Source organism: Leucopleurus acutus, assembly GCF_964270905.1.
Source record: "Leucopleurus acutus genome assembly, chromosome: 20".
Classification (NCBI taxonomy): Eukaryota; Metazoa; Chordata; class Mammalia; order Artiodactyla; family Delphinidae; genus Leucopleurus; species Leucopleurus acutus.
The window spans coordinates 31,280,926-31,299,422 of NC_139162.1; the positions used below are offsets into that span (position 1 = coordinate 31,280,926).

The 18,497-nt window shown below is 34.3% G+C and overlaps 1 protein-coding gene across 8 annotated transcripts in view; it reads right to left on the minus strand.

Moving 5' to 3' along the window:
- The window catches only part of CHD9 (chromodomain helicase DNA binding protein 9), a 244,345-nt gene that overhangs the window by 166,685 nt on the left and 59,163 nt on the right, over positions 1-18,497 (minus strand). For 3 of the 8 annotated variants that reach the window (XM_082862792.1, XM_082862793.1, XM_082862794.1), the window contains exon 1: positions 2,083-2,376. The exons of 3 other annotated variants lie outside the window; for them this stretch is intronic. The gene's annotated coding sequence lies outside the window, so the exon portion shown is untranslated. Of the gene's footprint in view, positions 1-2,082; positions 2,377-18,497 lie in introns of those variants that run through there. 2 more of the 8 variants (XM_082862785.1, XM_082862788.1) reach the window with 1 other exon arrangement.

Consider the following 18,497-nt stretch of genomic DNA (forward strand, 5'->3'; position numbering starts at 1 on the left):
CCAATAGTCAGAAAAGCAACGTCCTATATATTTTTTAATGGACGTATGATTATTTACCAAGAGGAAAAAAGAAGAATTACAATGGAGGTTACCAAATCCAGTATGTTATCAAATACAAAGTACATTATTAGCTGATGTAACATGAATAAATAAACTATGACATTATACCACTATGAATTTTTATTTTATAATCTGTGAAATAACTTTTAAGAACATTTTTAGACTTAGACTTATTCCAAACGATTTGAGAATTTCCTCTCCCATGAAGTACTCTTTTTGGTCCATAAATACCTGACTGTTGCTCTGTAAGAAAATGTAGAATTGCTGTCATTTCTTCAACAACAAATATTTGCTCCACTAATATTAAATTTATGCTCTGCTACTCTGTCTCTGTGCCTCTCTGCATAATCAACAACTTTTTTTTGAAGCTGAATAATAGTGTATCTTTTTAGAGACATTTTAAGTAATTAAACATGTATAGTACCGATGTACATAGCCCAGCTGAAGTGATGGCAATATAAAATCTATGACTAAGTTTTTGTACACACAGGCAATGACAACTACTTCCTGACAGCCACCGGGCAGACAGTGACTGAGACACATCCTGATATCAGAGATATTAAAAGTAGAAAAAATATGTATCTTAGAATTAATTTCCTGAATATTCAGAATGTATTACTTCAAGAGTTCAGAACCCAGTACTACAAAAAACTACTGCCCAATCGAATGCTGAAGGTAAATTATCTGAAGCATATGACTTTAGTTCATATATTCTTAATTACTGTGATAACAGTGAACATAAAATATAAAACATTCTGAATTTATACTGTGTACTACAGGCTTGTACATTTGTTTTATTCTTAAGAAATAGTTAAATGTTTTTTAGAACACTGTTCTGGAAATACGTTTATGATGTATCAGAGCAGTAATATTCCATTTAGGAAAGAAATGGTACAGTCTTTGAATTTTTGTACATTATGGTAGATTATGCTAAAGCAAAGTATTTTCTACATTTATATAACCCGAAGCCTACCGAAAATATGGGGAGAAGTAAAAAGTTTAATTAAGAAAGCAATTTTGCTATCTACTTTTCCAACAAACATTTATTGATAAACAACTTCTAGGCACTAGGATGATGAATAACTGACCTCTGAAGGGGGATACAGACAAGTAAATAGACCATTACCAATATAATACAATACAATATTTGTGCTTTTATAAAAGTACAAACAGAAGAGTAACATCTAATGAGGGAAATGAATATAGACACCTTACTATACTAAGAAGATATACATTTCATATGCAACAAGGTACATGTAAGTCATTAACCTTAGTTATAAAAATAGAAACTAAAGGTGAACTATGAAAACATGCCCATAAAATCTAAAAAAAATGGTCATCTTTTCTGATTTGAACAGTTTATTCTACAATTGATTAATTTCTTAATTGATTAATCAATTAAGCCCCTCTTAAGAGCTATCATCTTATTTCATTCTAGTAAATGTACTATTTTCCAACTTTATAAAAACATCACATCAGTCCGATTTTAACTATTTAATTAAGCAAATATTTATGGACTGTCCATTACATCCAAAGCAGCTTTGTAGAAACTACAAAAGCCCCTGCCCTCAGGAAGTTCAGAATCTAAATGGGGGAGATAAAGAGTAAATGGCACAAGAAAAGCACGTCATATACTGAATAAAATATGATAAACGTGGCCTGAGAGGCACAAGTTTATCTATAAGGTGATTTATAAAGAGAAGAGAGCATACTTGGCAAGTTATTCAGGAAAAGCTTCTTAGAACAATTAGCATTTGAAGGGGTCTTAGAAAAGGGATTGGAAGGAAAGGCCAGGCAAAGAATTCAGGAATAAAGAAATGGCAGGCAGGAAGGAAGTATATTTAGGAAATAGTATGACCACTGCAGAGTATATAAAAGGAGAAAAGTGGAAAATAAAGGTGGAAATACAAGTTGGAGCAATGCTGTAGTGGGCCTTATCAATTAAGTACATTAAGTTAAGGCATTTGGGGGACAGAATTCTTCTAAAGTTAAAACAAGTATTTAGAATCAAAAACAAATTACTTATCTATCTTCATTTCTACAGTCATCCGATGCCAAACATGATGATGATCATATAAAATGGATTCAATTATCAATAGGACAGAATCCCTGCCTTCAAAAAATTCATAATCTAGAGGGGAAGAAAACACATAAACAAATAATATGATATACGTCTTAGCAGAGATGTATACAAATCACTATACTGTGGTAGTACAGATCGGATAGGAATTAATTATGTCCGGAAAAGATCAGGAAAGGCAGAGAGAAGAGGTGATATTTGAACTGGGTCATATGAGTAAAAATAAGACCTCTAAATATGTGTTCTATAACAGAATATATATATATATAAACTTACTTCAATGGTAAATTTACTTTCCTTAGTGTCTAATAGTTGCTTTTTCTCCAAGACATTTCTATATTCTCTAAGTCTCTCAAATAATTTTGAGACTAAATGAATTAGCCTTCCCAGTAATTTCCACACATTAATAGCTTTTCCAACTTAATACAACCATTGATCCCTACCAAATTATTCAATCCTCTATTATAGTCATGTCTGCAACATTTCTATACAGTATTAAATTTCTGCTACATTAATTTTTACTTTGTTTATGAGCTACTTATAGCTATTTCATATTTGTACCTGGAGAAAATTCAGTTTAGGATTCATCTCCTATAGAATGATTCTGCCTACTCAAGCCTGTCTAGTAATGTGCATATGATAAATAATAAATAATATTGCATTGTGATAATATATTACCTTTTCTCTCCAGCAGACTCTACACCCTTGGAAAAAAGGAACACCTTTATAATCTTTGTATCCTTAGTATGTTGCCTAGCATAGTAGGCATGCAATACATTTTTGCTAAATCAGTGAATGACTACACAGGAATTAGAAAGAACATGATACTTTAAACAAACACTAGACCTGAGTCCTGGCTCTACTACCTTCTAGCTGTATGACCTTGAGAAGATCACATACTTTTTGTTTTCATCTGTAAAAAAAACCCAAAGAACAAAAGTAACTATACAAAATATTAACTACAATCCTGTCTGCTCCAAAGATGAAAGGTAAAATACTCTACACGTAAGCTGTAACCTCTATCAGGGTAGAGAACAGGTCTTTTACAATCCCCTCACTCTCTTGCATTGTACCTAAAACTGGCAAGAGCACAGAGGGAACACTAAAGAAATGCCCAGAGGTGAGCCAGGACAAGGCATTTTGGGAACTACTCAATAGCATAATGTGGCCAGAGCATGCTATTAGCCCAATAGAGAGATGTCGAGAGGCAAGCAGAAGTCAGATATCCAGGTCTTTTATTAGCCATGTTAAGAAATGTGGACTTTATCCTAGAGGCAATAGGGAACTATTTCACCGATTAAAATTTCTTCTCTGGCTTAACACTTGACTAACATTTTTACTGTGGCGACTAACATTTGAAGTTATTGTTAGATAGCAAATATCACCTCTTCCAATGACAGTGACCAAAACACTTAAAGTTGGACCCAGAAACATTATTTTAAAAAATTAAATGATAATGACAAGGATATTAGTCATTTTAAAGAATATCCTGGGAATTCCTCTCTATTTGCTAGATGGGATGCTGCCCAATTCATGAATCATTTAATAAAGCCAATTAGATCTTTAAAATTAAAAAGAAAAGAATATTCTTACTTGGCAAAATAAAAAGCTGGCAAACTTGAGTTTGCCATTTCTTTGTTTAAAAAAAAATGTTCTGTATACTTCTAGAAACAACTCTTGTTAAGGCATTCAAACTAGGCTTGAATACCTATTAGAAAGTTCTTCTTTACATCAAGTCAAATTTCCTCCTTCCTTTCTAGGCATTTACTTTGAGATTGTTTAAAATAAACCTAATTGTGACAAACCTTCAAATTCCTGAAGATTTATGTCTCCCTTAAAGCTTCTCTTTTCAAAGCTATAGGCAAAATATTCCCCATTTACTGAAATGGGAAAAATTTTATCTAAAACGGTTAAAATAAAAGTTTAATGTTAAAGGGATAAACCTTCAACTATTGGTCCCATATTACTAATTTCCCTAGGGTTCCTATAGTGCGTCTAAGTACATGACAGGTAGATAGTACAGAATTTACTAGCTTAATAAATTATGTGACAATATACTAGTAACCAGGTAAAACCACCCTGAAATAGTACTAATTAATTTTCCAATAGTGTACTACAGAATTTCTATCATCAGCTTGTCTGGTTCAGCTTAAATGAAGGTGATTTTAAGTTGGAAGGCAGACTTAATTACCATAGTTAACAGAACCAACATACAAAAGAATCTCAAGAGAATGGAGCAATGGATCAAATCTAATAACTTTTAACTATGGGGTTCTGTTTTCAGTACAGATAACCAATTCTGCAAGTACATTCAGGTTGCAAATTCTACAGAGGCCAGGCCGGTAACATAAATGAGTGAAGCTGGCCAGAGGAGAACTATGGCTGACTATAAGTACAAAGGGGCGGCCACTAGTCAGCTTCAGTTAATTGTTGTTTCTAAGTTTTAAAGAGGAGCTGGAAATGCCCTGATTTTTAATGTTGATAACTACTTCATATTCTTTATATAAAATGCTCTTAGATAGAAAACTATGTCCATATTATAAATGAACTCTCAGTATACCATTATAAATATATGAACTCTCCATACACTAATGTCTGAAATTAATGTGGCCTCAGTAAAAATTCCAGCGGTTTTTTTCACAGTCAGACAAGGTGTTTCTACTTAGACAAAAAGCAAAGCCAGGAAAAGATCTGAAAAAGAAGGACAACCAGGAAGAACTAATCCTACTAAATATTAAAGCATTATAAAATTTCATTTATCAAAACATGGTGGTATTGACATATGAGAAGCCAAACAGATATAATAGAAAGTAACTTAGTATCTCAAATTGGGGGGAAATGAACTATAAAATAAACAAGACAATTGGATGGCCACCTGAAAAAAAGAGTTAGATCCCTATCTTGTTCTCAAACCAAGATAAATTACAAATGGATCAAAGATATAAATGTCAGAAATGAAAAACCATGAATATACTAGAAGAAAACATGGACAGGGTCACCTTATTTTCTATTTATGGAACAAAATCTACATGTCATTTAAAGAATCACTAATTAGATTACACAAATAACTTTATGAAAAGATTCATAAATTAGGGAATTCCTTGGTGGTCAAGTGGCTTTCACTGCCAAAGGTGCAGGTTCAATCCCTTGTCAGGAAACTAACATCCAGCAAGCAGTGGCCAAAAAAAAAAAAAAAAAAAAAAATCATAAACTAGATTACAAAAGCAAAGTAGCAAACTGAGAAATACTGCAACTCATTTACTGATGAAGTGCTCTTTTTTTTTAAAAGGCCTTGCGGTGTAGGTTGCAGGATCTTCCCCAGCCAGGGACTGAAACCCAGCCCCCTGCAGTGGAAGCACAGCATCCTAACCACTGGACAGCCAGGGAATTCCCTGACGTGCTCATTTTTAAATATATCAAGATTTCCTACAAAATACTAATAGCCTAATAAAAAAATGGGCAAAGGATACCAAGAGTCAGTTCATATTCTCATTCAAAATAAGAGAATGTCAATCAGAACCATACTGATATACCATCTTTCACCTATCAGACTCACAACAATTCCAAAGTCTAATAACACATATTAGTGAAGTTGTTGGAAAAAAATACTCTCGTATGACCGCTGTGAAGTCTAAAATGGTGAAATCTCTAAGGAGAGAAATTTGCCAATATCCATAAAGATTTCAAGTGCACATACCCTTTGACTGAACAAATTCCCTTCTAACAATTTATTCCATAAATATGTTCATGTATGACTGAAATGGCAGATACAGCTATTTATTGCAGCATTATTTGCTCCAGCAAAAGACTGAATACAGCCTAGATGTCCATCAACAGGATGCTGGTTAAAAAAAATGTTATATTCACTTATGCTGGTCACACCAAATCTGGGTATAATATTCACACCTGAGTGTTTAATTTAAAGAAGAATACAGACAAAATGGGACATACTCAGAGGACAGCAAGCAGATTGGTGAAGTTACTTGAAACCATGCTTCTTAAAGTTTCTCTCCTCAGTCCTCGCCTCAGTCTAGATATCCTCCCTGGGTAAGCTCATCCTCTATCATCTACCTGCTGACAACTTTAAAATTTTTATGTCTAGTAGTATCTTTCCAGCTGCCTCCCGGACTTCCCCATAAGTATAAACTCAACAGGTCCCAAACGAATCTTTCTTCTAAAATCTTTCTCCTACATTTTTTATTTGGATAATGGCAGTGTATAAATAAAACCGACCTTTCTGCCCAAAGTTATTTCCCCACTGTAATCTATGGTGCACATTGTGACCAGAGTTAAGTTTTGTGAAACAGAGATTTGATGATGTCACTTGTCAAAGGAAACCTATTGTTCCCTAATGCTGACCATGTGCCCTTCAAATTTTTTCTCATCTCCAGTCACCACCCCACCATCTCTCCATAACCTCTACAATCTAATCACACCAATCTACTTGTTATCTTTCTATAATGCCCTATTGTTCATTTTCCACGCTATTACTCATGCTATCTGTAGGACCCCAAATGGCAGATCTAGAATGACAGGTTACCAGAAAACTATAGGGGAAATTATTTTGGCTCAGTGTAAGAAAGGAATTTGAAACAGAGCTATCCAAAGACAAAGATAATGAGTTCCTTATTACTAAAGTTACATATTCAAATTTTAAACAGGCTAACTGAGACCTCAAAAGAGATTTTGTAAAGAGGAATCCAGCAGCATATCGGTAACTGACTAGTAAGACTTAAAGTTCCTTCTGATCTTGATATTTTATGAATCCTGGCACTTGAGAACTCTTGGCTTTAATGTAGTACCTCAGAGTTACTTATTAGTGAGTTTCAACGACGTTTATAGGCATATAGATAATCTATACTACATCATTAATTGATCTCAGAATTTCACAGTAACTACCTCAAATCTGAAGATGCTATGAAACTGCAAAAAATTATGAATTTAAATATACTTCAAAGTAATCCTAATAAACTGGGGGAGGGGGGATCATCCTATTCAAAAAATAGGATGAAATGCAATACTAGAAAGGTTAAATTCGAGTTGATATAAACCTAGGAACTAAAACTGTCACTTCAATTATAGAATGGAAAATTATTCACAAGGTACAAATTAAACACAGAGAAAAAAATGGAAATAAATAGCTAACCAGAGTCTAAATATGCATCCTCAACACAGCTTTAGGGAAGCAAATATAATAAAGCTATTAAAAAGCATATACTGGGGCTTCCCTGGTGGTGCAGTGGTAGAGAGTCTGCCTGCCCATGCAGAGGACACGGGCTCATGCCCCGGTCCGGGAGGATCCCACATGCCACAGAGTGGCTGGGCCCATGAGCCATGGCCGCTGAGCCTGCGGGTCCGGAGCCTGTGCTCTGAAACAGGCCACAACAATGAGAAGTCCGCATACCGCAAAAAAAAAAAAGCATATACTACCTTATAACTATAGGAATACACAGTATTATATAATATGTGCCAGAACATACTCCTATATTATTTAGACGGTTACTAGAGTCTTTACTTAAGCAAAATGAGAAAAGTTTTAATAGAAAAAAATGAGCATCATCAAAATTAAAAATTTCTGTACTTCAAAGGATATGAAGAAAGCGAAAAGAAACCCCATGGCAGAATGAGATAAAGAGGGTGACAATGTGAGAAAAATTCTGCAAATCATGTATTCGATAAGGGACTTATATCTAGACTATATTAAAAAAATTCCTACAACTTAATAGTAGACAAATAATCCAATTAAAAAGTGGCCGAGGGATCTGAGTAGACATTTCTCCAAGAAGATATACAAATGGCCAATAAGCACGTGAAAATACAGTAAACATCATTAGTCAACAGGGAAATGCATACCAAAATCATGAGATACCACTTCATATACACTAGGATAGGAGGAAAATAATAACGGAAAATAACAAGTGTTAGTGAGGATGTAAAGAAGCTGGAATTCTCATAAACTGCTGTTAGAAATGTAGTCACTTTGAAAAACAGTCTGGCAACTCCTCAAACAGTATATACCCAAAGAAATTGAAAGGACTCAAACAGATGCTTACAAAACAATGTTCACTGAAGCATTACTGATAAAAAGAGGAAACAATCCAATATCCACCAACTGATGAATGGTGAAATAAAATGCAGTATATTGATATAATGTTATATTATTTGACAGTAAAAAGAAATTAAGTACTGATACATGCTAAAACATGGATGAGCTTTGAAAACAAGCCAAATGAAAGAAGCCAGTCACAAAGGACTACATTTATACGAAATGTCAAGAATAGGCAAATATATAGAGACAGAAAGCAGATTAGTGGTTGTCAAGGGGTGGGGTCAGAAGGATTGGTGAGTGTTGGATATAGGTTATGGGGGTTCTTTGGGGGACAATGAAAATGTTATAAAATTACTTTTGGTGATAGATGCATAACTGTGAATATACTAAAAGTCACTGAATTATATACTTTGGGTGAATTATTTAGTATCTGAATTATATCTCAGTAAAGTTATTTTATAAAGAAAAAGTTATATGGGCAAAATTATTTTGAGTCTTCTAATTTTCTGTTATCTCTCTTAAATAAGGATGAAGGTTATAGTGGTCAATTAAAATTTTATTTTCTTCAACCTCATTATCAACTAATTTTACTTGGCAAGTGTTTGCAAGGCAGATTCTTCTTTTTTCTGAGAAAAAATAAAGCAAGTGAACTTGCTTTGAAAGCTTTAGTCAAGTTACAATGGAAGTCTGTTAGTCTTCTCAAATAAGATATTTCAGCTATCCAATGTAATTTTGAAACTATGGCAGTGTTAAAATAAGCAAGTAATGGTAAATACAAATTATACTCTTGTAAAATTTTAAAATAAATAAGAACTCTAAAATAAACATACTTTTAAAATGACTCAAGAAACACAGCTTTTGAAAATAAGCTATTGTGATTTTTTTTTTTTTTTTTTTTTTGCAGTACGCAGGCCTCTTACTGCTGTGGCCTCTCCCGTTGCAGAGCACAGGCTCCGGACGCGCACAGGCCCAGCCGCTCCATGGCATGTAGGATCCTCCCGGACCGGGGCATGAACCCGTGTCTCCTGCATCAGCAGGCAGACTCTCAACCACTGTGCCACCAGGGAAGCCCTACTGTGATTATTTTAATCAAAATTTAAAACTTCAATTAACAATGAAACTAAACTGATCCTTTCTGATGCTGTCACAAATGATAAAACCTGTTGCCTATCCTACACACTTATACTTTCCATGTAAATGCAACATGTTGTTTTATTATCATTAAAAACAGTAAGTGATGTTAGAACTGAGGAAGAGTTTGCTTTGGAATGTCACATGACAACTCAGAAAACATCAGCATAATATTAATGAAAATCAGAATTTGAAATTTAATTATCTAGAATTTTTATTTTTTAAAAGGTAGGAAGTCCAGAGACTTTAAGCAACAAATACTAATTGAAAGGATGTAAATAATAAGTTAGTATGGAATCAATATTGCCCTTCAATTATATAGAGCTGGCCCTTTAAAAGGTAACAAGGACTGCCAAGTTCTGTACCTAATAAGGATGAAAGTAGGGGAGCAACTGTACTCCTCCCATCCAGGTTTTTATATTCATTTCTAGATCTACTTTCCTCTCCTCTTCTGAGGACCTTACTGATAGGATACAGATACTCATATACCAGAATAACAATCTCCCACTCACAAGCCAAACTATTTCTGATCAAATTCCCAACCACATCACAAATAAATCTGAAAAATCACAGAAGACATTACTTTTTAATTTCCTCTGCTTTAGATTTTTTTTAACTTAAAAAATGTTTCATTTTTGTAACAAGCAGTAAAAAGTTAATACTCTCTTTCCTCTGCCTTCCTTCTCTACTCCTACCTGCTGAAGGACACTGTAACAGTCACTCTTACTTCTGTCTCCTGAGTCATCAATTTTTCTCATTCTACTAGATCATTTTCACAGGCATACAAACAAGCTGTTATTATAGCTTAGGAAATAACTAAAATATATACAGAAAAGGGAAAAAGGGAATCAAAATGGTACACTACAAAAAAATCAATTGAATACAAAAAAAGAGCAGGATGAATGGAGGAATCAAGAGCATGTAAGACATAAAAAGGCAAATAGCAAAATGACAGAAATAAGTTTTTCCTTATCAGTAATTACTTAGAATATAAATGAATTAAATTCTCTAGTTAAAAGGAAGATATTGGCAGAATGGATAAAAACAAAATCAAAAACATGATCCATCAGTTTGTGATCTACGAAAGACTCACTTTAAATACAAAACCACAAAGAGGTTAAAGATGAAAGGACAGAAAAAGATATCCCATGCAAATAATAATCAAGAGCGCTGCAATAGCTATATTTTCATCACACAATGGATTTTAAGTCAAAAAGGTTACAAAAAACAAAGAACATCATTATATATCAATACATGGTTCAATCCATCAAAAATATGTAATAATTATAAACATGTATGTGTCTAACAATAGAGCCACATAATCTATGCAGCAAATATACATAGAATTGAAAGAAGAAACAGACAGTTCTACAGTAACAGTTGGAAACTTCAATATCCTATGTTCAATAGTGGATAGAACAACCACACAAAAAGTCAATAAGAAAATAGAGGATTTGAATACTATAAACCAGTTAGACCTAAAATATATATACAAAACACTCCACCTAACAATAGCACAATGTTTATTCTTCTCAAATGCTCCTGAAACATTCTCCAGGATAGACCACATAGTAGGCCACATACACTTTTAAATGTATTAAAAGTAGACCACTTTTAATACATTTAAAAAGATTGAAAGTATACAAAGTATCTTTCTGATCCCAACAGAACAAATCTGGAAATCAATAACAGAAGGAAAACTGGAAAACTCACAAGTATATGGAAATTAAACAAAACACTTTTAAACAACCAATGCATCAAAGAAAAAATAACAAGGAAAACTAGAAAATACTTTCAGATGAATGAAAATGAAAACACAACAATACCAAACCTAATGAGATGCAGTAAAAGCAATGCTCCAATGGAAATTTATATCTGTAAACAACTACATTAAAAAAGAAAGACATCTGGGCTTCCCTGGTGGCGCAGTGGCTGGGAGTCTGCCTGCTGATGCGGGGGACACGGGTTCATGCCCAGGTCTGGGAGGATCTCACATGCCGTGGAGCGGCTGGGCCCGTGAGCCATGGCCGCTGAGCCTGTGTGTCCGGAGCACTGCAACGGGAGAGGCCACAGCAGTGAGAGGCCCGCATACCGCAAAAAAAAAAAAAAAAAAAAAAGAAAGAAAGACCTCAGAGCAATAACCTAACTGTACACCTTAATGAAATAAAAAAGAAGAGCAAACAAATCCAAAGATAGCAGAAGGAAAGGAATAATAAAGATTAGAGATAAGTGAAATAGAGAAAAGCAATAGAAAAAAAAAAATCAATGAAATCTATCCTTAGTTCTCTGAAAAGATCAACAAAATTGATAAACCTTTAGCCAGATTGGCTAAGAGAAAAGAGAGAACATCCAAATTATTCAAAGCAGAAACACAAGAGAGGACATTAATACAGACTACAAAATAAGGATTATAAAAGGATAATGTGAACAACTGTACACCAAATTGGATAACCTAGATGAAATGGACAAACTACCACAAAAACTACCAAAACTCACACAAAAAGAAATCGAAAATCTAAATAGATCTATAAGAAATAAGGAGATTGAATCTGTAACCCAAAACCTCCCAATAAAACAAACATACCCCAATAAAATAAAATTTAAAAAACAAAACAAACAAAAAAACTCCCAACAAATAAAAGTCTAGTACCAGATTTCTTTAATGGTGAATTCTATCAATTATTTATAGGATTGACACCAATCCTTCTCAAACTCTTCCACAGAAGTGAAAAGGTGGGAACACTTTCTAACTCATTCTGTGACGCCAACATTACCCTGATACTGAAGCCAAAGGCATTACAAAAAAACAAAAACAAAAAACCCCAAAGAAAAATAACCCTTATGAATACAGATGAAGAAATCATCAACAAAATACTAGAAAACCAAATCCAGCAGATTATACACATATATACACACACATATACAACATATACATCATGACCTAGTGGGACTTATCCTAGGTATATAAAGGTAATTAACATATAAAAAACCAATCAATATCATATATCTTATTAACAGAATGAAGGAAAAAACACAATATTAACTCAATTGATGAAGAAAAAGTGTTTGACAAAGCCTAACACTCTTTCTGATAAAAACACTCAGTAAAACAGGAATAGAAAGAAACGTCCCCAGTTTGATAAAAGCCATATATGAACAACTTACAGCTAACATCATACTCAATGGTAAAAGAATGAAAACTTTTGCCCCAATATCAAGAACAAGACAAGGATGCCCACTTTCACCACTTCTATTCAGCATAGTACTGGAAAATTCAGCTGGACAAAATAGGCAAAAAAAAGTAAAATAAAATGCATCCAAAGTGGAAAAAAAGTACAACTATCTCTATTCACAGGTAACATGATCTATAGAAAACTATAAATACACACACACACACACACACACACACAGAGTTAGAGCTAATAAACGAATTTATCAAAATTGCAGGATACAAATCTATGCAGAAAAATCAGTTGTATTTCTGTAAGATAGCAATCACCATTCCAAAAAGGCAATTAAGAAAAAAATTCCATTTACAATAGCATTTAAAAAAATACTTAGGAATAAATTTAACAAAGGCCATGTAAGATGTGGGCACTGAAGACTACAAAACATTGCTGAAAGGAATTAAAGTATATCTAAATAAATGGAAAGACATCCTGTGAATAATAAAATCTAAATAAATCAAAGACAAGGGGCTTCCCTGGTGGCACAGTGGTTAAGAATCCACCTGCCAATGCAGGGGACACAGGTTTGAGCCCTGGCCTGGGAAGATGCCACATGCCACGGAGCAACTAAGCCCGTGCGCCACAACTACCGAGCCTGTGCTCTAGAGCCTGCGAGCCACAACTCCTGAAGCCCGCGTGCCTAGAGCCCGTGCTCTGCAAGAAGGGAAGCCATCGCAATGAGAAGCCCGGGCACTGCAAATGAAGAGTAGCCGCCGCTCACGGCAACTAGAGAAAGCCCGTGCACAGTAATGAAGACCCAAAGCAGCCAAAAATAAATAAATTAAATAAATAAATTTATTAAAGAAAAATAAATCAAAGACATAATATTGTTAAGATAACAATACTACCCAAAGTGACCTACAGATTCAATGCAATTCCTATCAAAATTCCAAAGATGTTTTTTTGCAGAAATTCATATGGAATTTCAAGGGACCCAGAACAGCCAAAACAATCTTGAAAAAGAACAAAGTTGGAAGACTCACACTTCTCGGTTTCAAAACTTACTACAAAACTACAATTATCAAAACAGTGTGGTACTGGAATAAGGACACACATACAGACCAATGGGATGGAACTGAAAGCCCAGGAATAAACCCTCACATCTATGGTCAATTGACGATTTTTTTTTTTTTTTTTTTTTTTTTTGCGGTACGTGGGCCTCTCACTGTTGTGGCCTCTTCCGTTGCGGAGCACAGGCTCCGGACGCGCAGGCTCAGCGGCCATGGCTCACGGGCCCAGCCGCTCCGCGGCATGTAGGATCTTCCCGGACTGGGGCACAAACCCGTGTCCCCTGCATCGGCAGGCGGACTCTCAACCACTGTGCCACCAGGGAAGCCCTGGTCAATTGATTTTTGACAAGGGTACCATGACCATTCAATGGGGAAAAACAGTCTCTTCCACAACTGATGCTAGGAAAACTGAAGAGCCACCTGCAAAAGAATGAAGCTGAACCCTTACCTTATACCATATATAAAAATTAACACAAGCAGATCAAAGATCTAAATTTAAAAGCTAAAATTCTAACACTCTTAGAAGAAAACATGGAGGCAAATCTTCATGACTTTCGTTTTGGCAATGATTTCTTAAATATAACACTAAATGCATGGGCGAAAATAGAAAAAAATAGATAAATTGGACTTCATAACAACTGAAAACTTGTGCATCAAAAGACAGTATCAAAAGAGTGAAGACAACTCACAAAATGGGAGAAAATATTTGCAAATCATATCTAATAACAGTTTAATACCCAGAATTTATAAAGAATTCCTACAATTAAATACTGTAAAGACAACCCAACTTAAAGAAATGGCCAATAAACACATGAAAAGTTACTCAACAGTCACTAAGGGAATGCAAATCAAAATCACAATGAGATATTTAATACCTACTAGAGATGCTATAACATAAGGGAAAATAACAAGCATTGAGGAGAATGTGGAGAAACTGAAACCCTCCTACACTGCTGGTAGGAATGTAAAATGGGACAGCCAATGTGGAAAAGAGTGTGGTGGTTCCTCAAAAAGTTAAACATAGAATTACCATATAACCCAGCAGTTCTATTCCTAGGTATACACTATACACCCAAAAGAATTAATAACAGGGACTCAAACAGATATTTATACAGCAATATTCATAGCAGCATTATTCACAATAGCCAAAAGTTGAAAAACTCTAAGCGCCATCAACGGATAAACAAAATTTGGTATAAACATAAAATAGAATATTATCCAACCACAAAAAGGGGTAAGATTCTGATACATGCTACAACAGGGATGAACCTTATAAACACTGTGCCAAGTATAAAAGGCAGACACAGAAGGGAAAATGTTGTATGATTCCTCTTATACAAAATATCTAGAATAGGTAAATTCATAGAAACAGAAATATTAGAGGTTACCAGGAGCTGGTAAGAGGGGAAGTGGGGAGCTATTTAAGGAGAGTTTCTGTTTGGGGTGATGAAGAAAATTGGAAATAGTGGTGATGGTTACACAACACTGTGAATGGAAATGCCACTGAATTGTATACATAATGTTTAAAATGGCAAATTTTATGTTTATATATACATATATATTCACAAACACAGACAAAGCCAAGCATGCTCCTACCTCGGGGCCTTTGCACTTGCTGAATACACTCTTCCCTCATTTCCTATAAATTCTTTTCTCAAAAGTAACTTTCTCGGTGAGGTCATTCCTGACCAACCTATTTAAAACGTCATCGTTCTCCTCCAATACTTCACATCTCTGTCCCCCCACTTTTTGCCTTAGTATTAGCTAACATTCTATATACTTTACATATTTATTTTGTTTAAAGCTTATGTTACCCAGAATATGTAAGTTCTAAGAGGTCAGAAATTTATCCTTATCATATAGTAAGCAGTAAAAAAAATACTTATTCATGTCATATACACACAAAACTTTCTATTTGGGTAGGCAGCAAAGAAGGAATTCTACGTAAGGCAGAAACTGTTTTTGCCCTTTTAAAAAATCTTACGTGAAACTTTCTTTAAAAATGGCATTAGGGGTTATCTGGACATTAAGCTTATGACCCATTTAAAAATATTTTTAATTTTTTTCTTCCAGTTTTACTGAGATATACTTGACATACAGCACTGTGTAAGTGGAAAGTGTACAGCATAATGATCTGACTTACACACATCATGAAACTGTTATCACAATAAGTTTAGAGATCATCCATCATTTCATAGATACAAAATTGAAGAAATACAAAAAAAAAATTTTGTGATGTGAACTGTTAGGATTTACTCTCAACAACTTCCATATATAACATTCAGAAGTGTTAATTCTATCATGTTGTACACGACATCCCTAATACTTGTTTATTTTATACTTTACCTTGTAACTTTTGATGGCCTTCATCCAATTCCCCTCCCCCCAGCCACTACTCCTGCCTCGGTAATGACAAATCTGACCTCTGTTTCTATGAGTTTGTTTGTATGTTTGTTTTTGAAGTGTAATTCACCTACATTATCTTAGTTCTTGTTACACAAGAGTCTTTTTCTATACATTTCAAAATGATCACCATGATAAGTCTAGTTATGATGTCACCATACAAAGATATTACTTGGTCATTAACTATATTCCCCACACTGTACCTTTCATACCAGTGATTCATTTATTTTTGCAACTGGAAGTTTGTACCTCTCAATCTCCCTCACTTCTTTCTTTCCTCTCCCACCCTCTTTCCTCTGGCAACCACCTGTTTGTTCTCCGTATCTGTAACTCTTGTTTCTGTTTTGTTATGACCTTGTTTTGTTTTTCAGATTCCACATGCAAGTAAAATTATACAGTATTTGTCTTTCTCTTATTTCACTTAGCATAATACCCTCTAGGGTCATGCATGTTATTGCAAACGGCAAGACTGCATTCTTTCTTCTATATATACCACATCTTTTTTATCTGTTCATCTAATGATGGGCACTTGGGTTGCTTCCATATCTTGGCTATTATAAATAGTGCTGCAGTGAACATAGGGGTGCATATATCTTTTCAAATTAGTGTTTTTGTCCCCAAAGCACAAAATATTTTAAAGTTTTAATTGTGGTAAAATATACATAAAATGTACCATCTTAACCATTTTTAAGTGTACAGTTCAGTAGTTTTAAGCATATTGACTGTTGTATAACCAATCTTTAGAATTTTTTCATCTTGCAAATTTGAAATCCTGTACCCATTTATTTAAACAACTCCCCATTCTCCTTCCTCCAATCCCAACCCCTGGCAACCACCATTCTGCCGTTTCTAAAGAATGTGACTACATTAGATACCTCATCTAAGGGGAATTATACAATGTGTTTGTGTGTGTAAGTGGCTTATTTCACTTAGCATAATATATTCAAGGTTCATCCATGTTGTATCATATGTCAGAACTTCCTACCTTTTTAAGGCTGAATAACACTCCATTGTACGTATATTATGGCCCATTAAAATTTTTTCCAGTATTTTTCAAGTTCTTTTTGAACAAGAAGCATGATATGCTATAGAATCTATCCTTCAGTAGTATACTTAGCTATTTTATGGGAAGTAGAGTAAAAGATGTCTGGATACCAAATCCCAAACTGCGACCCAATTATCAGACCTAACCTGCTGAGAAAACTTCTAACCAAAATACTATACTATGAAACTTAATTCTTTAATATGAACATCAACTGTGTCTCTCCTTAATTTACCTGATAGTTACTTATAAGCCTAAACAGACATGTTCAAAGTAGACTGAAAGGATCCAAAAGAGAAATTTCCTTACCCAATATCATAGACTAAAACCTATTAGTATTATTTGTTTTCCCCCTACCAGGAGACCAAAACTCTAATCTCTGTAACTAACTGAAAGTGTGACAATATACTTAACCGTCTGGCCCCCCAGTTACCTTGTCAATGACAGGTTTGGACTGAATGCTTGTGAAGGTGTCTTATAACTCAACACTGTCTACTTGGTTTATTTTCTACTCACATATTCACAAAACACCTACCCCAACCAAACTAGAGATATCAGGAAAAAAAGATTAAAATTCTCATTAAGGAATAAATGCAAGATAAAAAGTAGTGGGCTCTATATTCTAAAATAAAAGCATATGAGATTTAACTTCAAAAATACCTTTTAACTTAAAAAAAACACATTTTTTCCTCTTGAAGACATCAACCATAATGTTCTATACCTAAAATTCTAAAAAAAATAATAATTATTATGTTACGATTGTTCTATCCTTCTACTATTTGTAGGAGTATCACTGTCCTCATTTTAAAAAAATTTTCAGGCTAGTATGACCTTAACATATAACAACATGAACACCAGCAAAAACTAGAACTTAACAGAGAAATAAACTAATTTGTAATAGTTATCCAGAAAAACATCCTTCAAAATTATTCCCAGTAGACAATTTAAGATAACTTAGGTTGTTTTATTAATGTACAATACACAAAATCATCACAGAAGTTGAGATAAGAAGCTTTACAAGTCATGTATTCCAATCTCTATTAACATTTGCGTATAGAACTCTATTAAATCCCATCCTTATGTCTGTTCTATGTTTTCTTGGTATGTTTCAGATTAATCTAACTGCATAAGGTATCCATCCAGCTGATCAGTTATAAAATAAATTAGATCACTAGTCAATAAGAAAAATATCTGGCAAATACCAATCAGCCATGGCATAGTTGAAGAAGCTCAGGCGTGAGTTCAAATTCTGCCATCTCTAAGCTGTATAACCTTCAGCAGTTCTTTTAAATTCTTTTTCCTCACCTGACCATCTACACTGCAGAGCTGTTACAGAGTTCAGAAGAATAAAGTCTAAAATATAGTAAGTGCTCAACAAATATGTATTTCCCTCTCACTGACCTGTAGAACTAAGAACATATATCAAGATTCTACGTTGGCTTGCAGAAAAATTACTAAGAGCCTGTTATATCTGATTGTACTTAGTTTCCAACTC